The sequence below is a fragment of the Euprymna scolopes genome, unplaced genomic scaffold (assembly GCF_053919585.1).
Source record: "Euprymna scolopes isolate OS-2025 unplaced genomic scaffold, ASM5391958v1 sca836, whole genome shotgun sequence".
Classification (NCBI taxonomy): Eukaryota; Metazoa; Mollusca; class Cephalopoda; order Sepiida; family Sepiolidae; genus Euprymna; species Euprymna scolopes.
In genome coordinates this window covers 7,501-17,591 of record NW_027633920.1, presented here as the reverse complement: position 1 = coordinate 17,591, position 10,091 = coordinate 7,501, and the positions used below count along the sequence as shown (strand labels likewise).

General features: G+C 33.0%; 1 long non-coding RNA gene across 1 annotated transcript in view; it reads left to right on the top strand.

Annotated features, from left to right (window-relative positions):
- Positions 1-1,495: 1,495 nt before the first annotated feature.
- Positions 1,496-10,091, top strand: part of LOC145276319 (uncharacterized) — a 12,720-nt gene continuing 4,124 nt past the window's right edge. The window contains exons 1-2 of the long non-coding RNA XR_013867933.1: positions 1,496-1,635; positions 8,503-8,576. This is a non-coding gene — a long non-coding RNA (uncharacterized LOC145276319). The remainder of the gene's footprint in view (positions 1,636-8,502; positions 8,577-10,091) is intronic.

The window sequence follows — 10,091 nt, the reverse complement described above, 5'->3', positions numbered from 1 at the left end:
TTAGATGAGATAAGTCATTCGTACCGTCGGTTTCAAATGAGTGTATTTTGACAGCATTATTTTTCTTACGCCTGTTTCGTTGAACAGTAGGGATAATTCCATCTTTTCCATTAGGCGGGCTATGTTCGAACGCCCTTTTTGAGTGTAAAAAGAAATTCGCCATAGCCACGAATGTTTTCGACTTCCATGAGCCATCATCAGGGGAGTAATGAATTAAAAAATTGCATTGAGTGAATTTATGGAAAAAGTCGATTAAAATCAGGTGACATGTAAGCTGGCGATAAATACTATTCCTAGTCACTCCGATGTGTGAATTGTTTTGTTTTTGTCTCCCCCCAACAGCTCCATCTACCAACATCTAGTAGCACATGATACTCCCGAAAATGAGTTTAGAAATATATTTCTAAAATTACAGCAGTCTCATACTGAGACCTGCGCATCCTCATCATAGAAGACCTACTCATTCACATAAACAGACCAACCATCATTCAAATTCAATATGAGGGAGAGGGTATACTTAATTGCTTATAAACGATTTTAATCGACTTTTTCAATAAATTCACTAAACGCAGACTTACGGTTAATAGGAAGACAGATTCTAGTTTTTTTAGAAAAAAATACCTACTGGAATAAGAAGTTGCAATACAATGAGGCATCAAAACAGAGAATCGAGTATAATGAGCTGAAACAAAGGATGTAGGGAATATATTATACAATTTTGAAGCACACATGTCATAATAGTATTTATAGAAACGACTGAGATTAGCAACATCACGTCTGTGAGAATGAGGTTGTAGAGATGAAGAAAGGGTGCGGATTAATTAAATTATAGATAAGCTTATGCACCTTCAAAGCAAGAACCCTTAAATGTGACAATTCACTTGATGTAAACTTTACAAAAAAACGATTTTTGGGAGAAACGTGATTTAAATGCAAATTATGATTGAAAAAATCCATTACTTAAAGGAAAATACATTTTATTGTGATATGAAAGCAGTTTGCCTATTTTTAGAGTTAGTTGTTCGAAAAAAAAAGTAACATTTCTCCTCGTCATTTGTAAACGGCTACTGTAGTAACTTACTCTATAAAATGAATGTTTAAAAAAAAATGTAAAAACATTATTTTTATATATTTCTGTTTTTCATTTCCGTTGTGCGACATGTATGAACCTATAATGTATTTTTATAATAACAGAATTGACGATTACGTTCTGCGATCTTCTACGCTCTGCTGAAAATGGGACGAAACAGAAGATTAATAACACGCAGGCACATAAGCTAAGAAGAATTCACACATACAAAATAACGCAACAAAACTCGCCCATGCGTACCAGAATGACCACACTATTTAAAAATGTGCTTACCATGCCTAAAGTATTTATTTATTTATTTTTGTTAATATACAGAAGAACAGTTTAGTTATGACGTTAAAACTCTGATTTTTTCATTTGTTGTTGTTGTTGTTGTTTTCAAGGTTGAAAAAAGAAAGGAAAGAAGGTAAAAATCCTATGCCGGACAAGCAAGATCGCAAACCTATTGCGAAAAGCATGGTAACTTATGGGAAAGGATCCAAAAGACAAATCCTGGAACCAATAGAAAAGACAGACGCCAGGGAACACGGCATTGGACACGACAAGTCAGTATCTTTCAATTTCAATTGTAATTGAAGTTGTAATTTTAATTGAAGTTTTAATTGTAATTGAAGTTTTAATTGTAATTGAAGTTGTAATTTTAATTGAAGTTGTAATTTTAATTGAAGTTTTAATTGTAATTGAAGTTGTAACTGTAATTGAAGTTGTAATTGTAATTGAAGTTGTAATTTTAATTGAAGTTTTAATTGTAATTGAAGTTGTAATTTTAATTGAAGTTTTAATTGTAATTGAAGTTATAATTGTAATTGAAGTTGTAATTTTAATTGACGTTGTAATTGTAATTGAAGTTTTCATTGTAATTGAAGTTATAATTGTAATTGAAGTTATAATTGTAATTGAAGTTGTAATTTTTATTGAAGTTGTAATTGTAATTGAAGTTGTAATTTTAATTGAAGCAATTTTACGCATGCTTTCATGTGTAGTCGATCGTAGTTGCAGTGTACATAGATGCAAAAACAATCGCTTTTTTTACTGCTTCGTCTATAGTTACTTTATTTCCTCTTCACAAAGATACAGTACATGGTCGTAAAGTGGGGGATGGAAAAGCTAACGCACTCGAAGGAAGTGTAACGGCGCTACAAAAATAGCCGGAGTAGCATCGTCCGAATTCATATATATATATATATATATATATATATATATATATATATATATATATATATATATATATATATATATATATTCACAGAACGTCTGAAACGCGTAAAAAACTATTTCAATGATTTAAAAACATTATTACAATGATCTAAATATGATATCTTTTTAAATGAAAAATCAATAGACGGAATAATAAAATAATGTTAAAAAATACAATCCAATTGTTGGTGACCTTTCTCATTTTAATATATATATATATATATATATATATATATATATATATATATATATATATATGTATATATATATATATATATATATATATATATATATATATAGCTTAGTGAGTTAGAAGAAAAGAGTAAGTTCTATTCTATAAGAGGAGACTTATCGGGACAATATAAAGCTCAACAAGTATCATTGGAGCTTATATAAGAGAACAATAGGAATAGGAAATGAAGTCACACAAACTATATATTGGTAAATATAGATTCGTTCATTTATTCAATAAGGCTATACAAGCATTTAGTTGGGGGATAGAGGGGATTTTATGCCAAGGCATTTCGAAGCCTAATGCTTCTCATCAGAAGAGTAGAGACGATGCTAGGTAACATAGTGGGGATGCGACGTCTAGCGTGGGATTCATCAGGAACGAAATAAATCAATAAAATTATAGATGATGTTGGAGGGAGTTATATCGAATCCTAAGATAAAGGAGGTGCGTATTATATTGAGTGTAATGGAAAAAGGTGTACAGGGTCTCTATCATAGTCTTAAATGTAGGCAGTATATGTTTTAAGGCTCAGGAGAAGTATAGTGTAGATGGGTGATAATTCTATTTTATCGGTATGTATCTATGCAGGGGTATTCCAATGAATAGTAGACAATTACACGCTTCCACCCCTTGGAAACACTTCAAATGAACTACGAAAATACTATTTTTACATCTCCAACACATTTGACAATAATTTCTGTGGAGAACGCTTCACAGAACGTCTGAAACGCGTAAAAAACGATTTCAATGATTTAAAAACATTATTACAATGATCTAAACATAATTCTCAATGAAAAACCAAGACACGGAATAATAAAATAATGTTAAAAAATACACATCGTTAGTCACTACCCCCTTATTCAAAAAAAAAAAAAAAATATATATATATATATATATATATATATATATATATATATATATATATGAATTCCTGACGAATTCTCACGAGAAGGAAACGCGGAATAATCTGTGTAGCTTAATTGCCATATATATTTTTATAACTTACTACCTAGCTCTGCCTATGTATTGAGCACTGTTTAAGTAAATATTGAAAATTTACGCATAAATTATATTTTCGTATATTAATTTATGTTATTAAGTGAAGTAGTCACACACACACACACACACACACACACACACACACACACACACACACATATATATATATATATATATATATATATATATATATATATATATATATATATATATATATAGAGAGAGAGAGAGAGAGAGAGAGAGAGAAAATGTGTGTGAGAAAAATTCTTTTTTAAATTTTTCGCATACAGCTTGATAAAGCGAGAGTGAAACCGATTAGCTGATTCCCTCCTTTATTTTTCGTTCCTGTTTTTCCTGCTCTTTTTTAAACGCGTTTTGCGTATTTTTACTTTTAATTATGAATAATAAAAGTCTTCCCTTCATGATTGCAATATTTTAATTTTGTAACCCCTCAAAGAATCCTGATACACACACACACACACACACACACACACACACACACACACACACACACACACACACACACACACACACACACACATATATATATATATATATATATATATATATATATATAAAAGGAATGGGAAATGAAGTCACAGAACTATATATTGATGAATATAGATACGTTCATTTATTCAATAAGGGAATACAATCGATTAGTTGGGGGATAGAAGGGACTCTTTCTGCCAAGGCATTTCCAAGTCTAATGCTTCTCATCAGAAGAGTAGAGAAGATGCTACGTAACATAGTGGGAATGCGGCGTATAAAAAAAAGACATTTATCCGGCCCTATTTTGGAATTTTGTTGACATTTTATCTTCGTCGGAATTGTGACATTATTTTCTTCTTCCATGCGTTTCCTAATCGTTTATTTTTCTCTCTCTTCTTCCCTTTCAGTTTTTACTTTCTTCTTAAATAAATATACCCGTTGATACTAAAATGAAAAAACAAAACAAAACAAAAAACAACAACAAAAAAAACAAACAACGCTAGACGCCGCATCCCCACTATGTAACCTAGCATCTTCTCTACTCGTCTGATGAGAAGCATTAGGATTTGAAATGCCTTAGCATAAAGAGTCCCTTCTATCCCGCAACTAATCGATTGTATTCCCTTATTGAATAAATGAACCAAGCTCCAGAGATACTTGTTGAGCTTTATAATGTCTAGCTAAGTCTCCTCTCATAGAATTGAGCCCGCTCTTTTCCTCTAACGCTCTAAGATATATATATATATATATATATATATATATATATATATATATATATATATATATATATATATATATAATTTTGATATGTATTTCGAATTGTTGTTATACAATTTCAATGCTAATTCAATAGTTCTACGGGCAGATCAACGCTTTTTGTGATATGGAGCATTTCGAAGTGGCGTTATACCTCGCACGCATATCATATCTCTAAATTTCTTTCATTCTTCGTGTTACTTTCAAAACTGCATTTGAAATTCAAATTCTTGTAAAAAGAAAATAGTTTTATAACATTCGTATTTGAATTATTGGTAATTCGAAAATAAGTTCGAATATCCCCGCCATGTATTTTGGACTGAAAATACCTTCGATCCGATAGTCTTGTCGATGTCTCAAGTTCCCTTTTTAAAACTCATTATTGAAAACTAGAAGTATGTATAAATAACATTAAAAACAAATATTCCCCCATTTTTAGAGTTCCTTTTACAATGTAATATTTTCTCATATTAGTCAATCGAAAAAACATACTTTTTACTGCTAGTGAGAAAAATGAATACATAAAAATATAAAAATAAATCATAGTTCGAATCTTACAATAGACAATTTTTTTTTTTTTTTTGCTTTTTTTGTTGCTTTTTTAGCTCAAACGTTCCGGTTATTTTCCCAGTCAATATCTATCAGCATCATAAACCTGAATAATGCAATTTATATTTTTTTATTGTGATATAAAAAAAAAATTAAATAAATAAATAAATAATAATAATAATAATAATAATAATAATAATAATAATAATAATAATAATAATAATAATAATAACAACACAAAAAACCCCTCAAAAAACCCCAAAAACTTTTAAAAATGTTAACTAACGTGAGGAAGAGAAGTGTTTCAGAATCCTGGCGTTGACGAGTACTTCTGATAGTTTATTATATCATTTCAAAAATAGCTTTTGTAGGTACAAACCGACCATTTGGATGACGTTGAACATTTCGTTGTGGTCGTGTATCTACGCGCTCCATGTGTTGACCACGTAACCGATTTTGGTTTCCATTTTTGTTGTAACTGAATTGCATAAATAAATTGATGACCATGGACGGTGTAGAATATTTTAAAGATGAAGACATTCAATCCCCACGATTACCATTATCGGCAGTTTTGATTGCCTCATAAGTTCTGATGACCCTTGTATCTGTTTTTCATTTCCTTTGTCGTCCAGGGCAGCAAAAGAGAAAAGCACTTCCACTCGAATTCTTTTGCTTCATATCTCTCGCTTATAAATTTATTTTATGGAGTGTTAGATGAATAGTTAGTACATTCATTTGTTTGGAAGTTTTATATTTTACTAACCTGGTGCCCGGCGTTGCCCGGGTGTTTGGAGATGTGTGTTGAGCAAAAATAAATAAAAAAAAGGAAAATTACGAATGAAAAAAAAAAGGAGTACTAAGCAGGCTCGAACCCGTAACCGCCAGAGGAAAAAGAGTTGAAAAAAAAGAAAAGAAAAAAAAACGGTCTTATGATATCGATTTCGTGAAAATCCGTGGCTTCTGTCGAAAATTTTAGGCATACATACATACATACATACATACATACATACATACATACATACATTTAAACAGACAGGTGAGATTCATATTATAGATAAACAATCTGAAAACAATATATTCTGCTTAACCAATCACAAAAGTTATAAAATAGGATCTCATGCTATCTATACCATACGTAACGAATACATCAGCCACTACATTGGTAGCATCCAGTGTTACTTTTTTTTTACAAAGGAATCACCTCTTATCAAGGCCCAGAGGCCACTCGAGGATAAGGCTAAAAGAGTATACAGTGGTCAAAAGGACAATATCATAGTAATCGTTAGAAGTGTAAATTTGGTAAATTGGATTACTTAAGGCTCATCAAGAACTTGTTTACATTGGACTTGAAGAGGATCATATTGTAGTCAGCTGGAAAGCAGGTAAACGGAAGAGAGTTCCACAGGTACGCAGTTCTTAGAAATAAGCTTTGTTCATGTACGTTTAGGTTTAGGCACAGATAAAGAGTAGGGAAAATTATTGATAGTGTCTACAGCCAAACGAGTGTTTCTCGTGAGTGTTTGGCGAGGGGGGGGCGATACATTGGAGCTCAGACGAGCGCTTGCCATGAAAATAACGCTAAAACAGAGACAGGCTCACAACGTCTCTTCTGCGAGAAAGAGGTTGCAGGGAAGAGAAAAGAGCATCCCCCACTAGGCTATGAAGTCTATTCTGGACTATGTCAAGGCAGGATAAGGTATTTCTAGCATCTCCTGCCCAGATGTGACAGCAATACTCCATCCTGGATGTACCTGGCTCTTATATAGGTAGAGTATTGCATCAGCAGGTAGATATCTACTGGATCGATAGAAGGATCCCACCATTTTTCCAGCGACCTTGGCAATGGATTTGTTGTACGCACTCCATTTTAGATCAGGAGTAAATGTCAAGCCCAGAAGCTTGTCAAAACATGGGGCCGCCCCAAGACGAGAGCCATTCATTTCAATTGAAGCCAGATGGGAATCATAGCGTTAATGATCCAAAGATAGAAGCTTGGTTTTAGATGCATTAAAATTAACCAGCCACTTTTTCCCATTGTACCACATGCTCAAGATCAGAGGGAACTTAGTAGTTTACGGCCTTTGATGTGTTGCCATAGATGGTAGTGTCGGCAGCAAAAATGTATACGAATGATCTAAGGATGTGATTTGGAAGATCATTAATATAGATCAGGAAGAGAGTTGGACCCACGATGGACCTCTGAGAGACTCCAGCATTAATACTATGAGCTTCTGATTTCTGCCCATCAACCACTACTCTTATGAACCTATCAGAGAGAAATGATGTATTAATTGAAAAGACATTTCCAGTTATACCGTAGCTGGAGATCTTGTGAAGTAGACCGTTATCCCATACCCTATCAAAGGCCTTAGATATGTCAAGAGCAATTGTCCTAGAGAGGAAGCTGCCGTCGAGAGTTTCACTAATCCTATGAGAAATAACCGTAAGCACATCTGGTGTAGATCTAGCAGAACGGAAACCATATTGCATGTCATTAAGAAGATTATTTTTGCCGGGGTGGTTGACTACTTCTATATTTAAAGCATATTCAAGTAACTTACTCATAAGCACAGGAGACTTATAGGTCTGTACTGAGATGGAGATGAGCGATCACCTTAATTCTTAAATATCGGACACAACGATGAGATTTTCCAGAGGACTGGGAAGCGATTCTTAAGACAACGCTTAAACAGCTATGTAAGTATGGAAGCTAGTTCTGGTTGAAGCTTTTTCAGCACTATAATAGGAATGCCGTCGGGGCCAGTTGCTTTACTGGAATGAAGGTTTTTGATTAGCTTGGCAACATCACGCACATATATTTGTATGTCACATAGCGTGTTTTCTGATACAGGAGGAAATACGGGGGTGGGGGCTGATGGAGTGGAATTAGCTGCAACGTTCTTGGCGAAGAGTTTGGCTTTGTCTGATGCTGACGAGATTTCCTCAGGTCCATTAAATATAGTTACTCAGAGAAAAATCATTTACAAGAATAATAGAGTAATTAAAATAGGCAATATAAAAAAAATATTGATTCTATTAAACTGACCGTTTAAAATTTCTTCACTTCTCGTTGGTAACACGTGATTATTGTCAACCAAACACATCTTTGCAGATCATACTGCTCTCTGTGCTATCTATCTATCTAACACTAACATCTATTTATAAACGCATTTTTAAAACTCAGGTGGAATAAAGACAGGAAGAAAAAAGACAAAATCGGTGATGGATACGAGGCTGACTCTGATGAAAACGAAGACAGTAAGTACTTTATGCATCTGCCGCCTTTGAGAATTTAATTTGTAAACAAATATATTTTTATGTTTCTGAAATTTTTATAGATGTGGATTGATAATTCGTATTATTCGAATCTTTTTGACTACTATTCTCCTCTTGACGGAATAATAACATGCTCCTTCCGTGGATTAAATAAACTGTTTTATTCAGAATTCTGTGAAGATTCCCGAGTTCGAGAGAAATTTTCCTGAGTTCGACAAGATACACATGAGGAAGGCCGGACGTTACATCGGTCGAAACATGAAAATAACCCCCAAGGTGGGAACAGTAGTCCGAATGATCTAAGTAATATATCAATAAATTTTCCATATTTTGCCAATAAATTTTCTATCTGCACCTTTGCTATCATTCATGGAAACGGTCCTTATCTCTTATATCTAAACTATGTAAATGCAGGTACCAAAGATATTTTCGAAAATAGTTTAAATTACTGAAAAAATAAAAATAGGCAAAAAAAAAAAAATGATTTAAAGAAACAATATTAATTTTTCGAAAAATATCATATATTATGATTAAAAAATGCACAAACCATAGCTTATTGCATTCCATACAACTCTAACCCGCTCATCTCCATTTTCAAGATGTGGTGCCTATGATTTTTGAGCGTATTCTTTGGATGCTAATGTTGACGACGGCACGGAAAAGAAACAACCCGTTTCTCTCAATATATATATATATATATATATATATATATATATATATATATATATATATATACATTGAACTCATTTTTCCCCTCTGATTTTGTGTGTTATAGGTCTATTACCTCTACACTTCCTCGATTATCGTAAATTCCTATATTTTTTCTGCTGAGAGTTCACTGTCAAAATCGGTTAGGATCAATGGAACTTGTAAAATTTTTTCTCTCTAATAAATTCTTCATTTCCCCGCCACCACTTACATTGTTGCGGGATCGTTCACAGGGACAGTACGAAGAAACACCAGTTTCGGTTTTTTTTTTACTTCGTAGTTGCTTAAAAAAACTGGAAAGGAATTTTAACGTTCCTTTTTTGTTCTATGCTTTTTACTGGGTGAAACGCATCATGGACAGATTCGAAGGGTTATTTATGCCATTTTTTCTTTCGCTTTATTTCGTTTTGTAGTTGATTAAAAAATCAGGAATGGAATTTTAACGTTCATTTTCTACTGGGTGAAACGCACCATTGGACTTAAGCGAATCGAAGAGTTATTTATGCCTTTCTTTCCGCTTTTCGCTGTGTTTTTTGCTTTTGTTTTTCAAAACACGTTCATTTTTCCCCCCTGATTTTAGCTTTTTGTTTTTCCGATTTCCTTTTAAAAGAAGTTTTAAGTTTGTTCGCTGTTTTTTTTTCTTTTTAGTTTTGCCGATTTTTTTACAGAACTTTAACATCGTTTTTTTTAAATATTTAACCAGGGTTATTACTTCGCTTATTCTTTACTTTATCCCCCTCCTTACACACATCTCCAAACCACCTGGTGCGTGTGTGTGTGTGTGTGTGT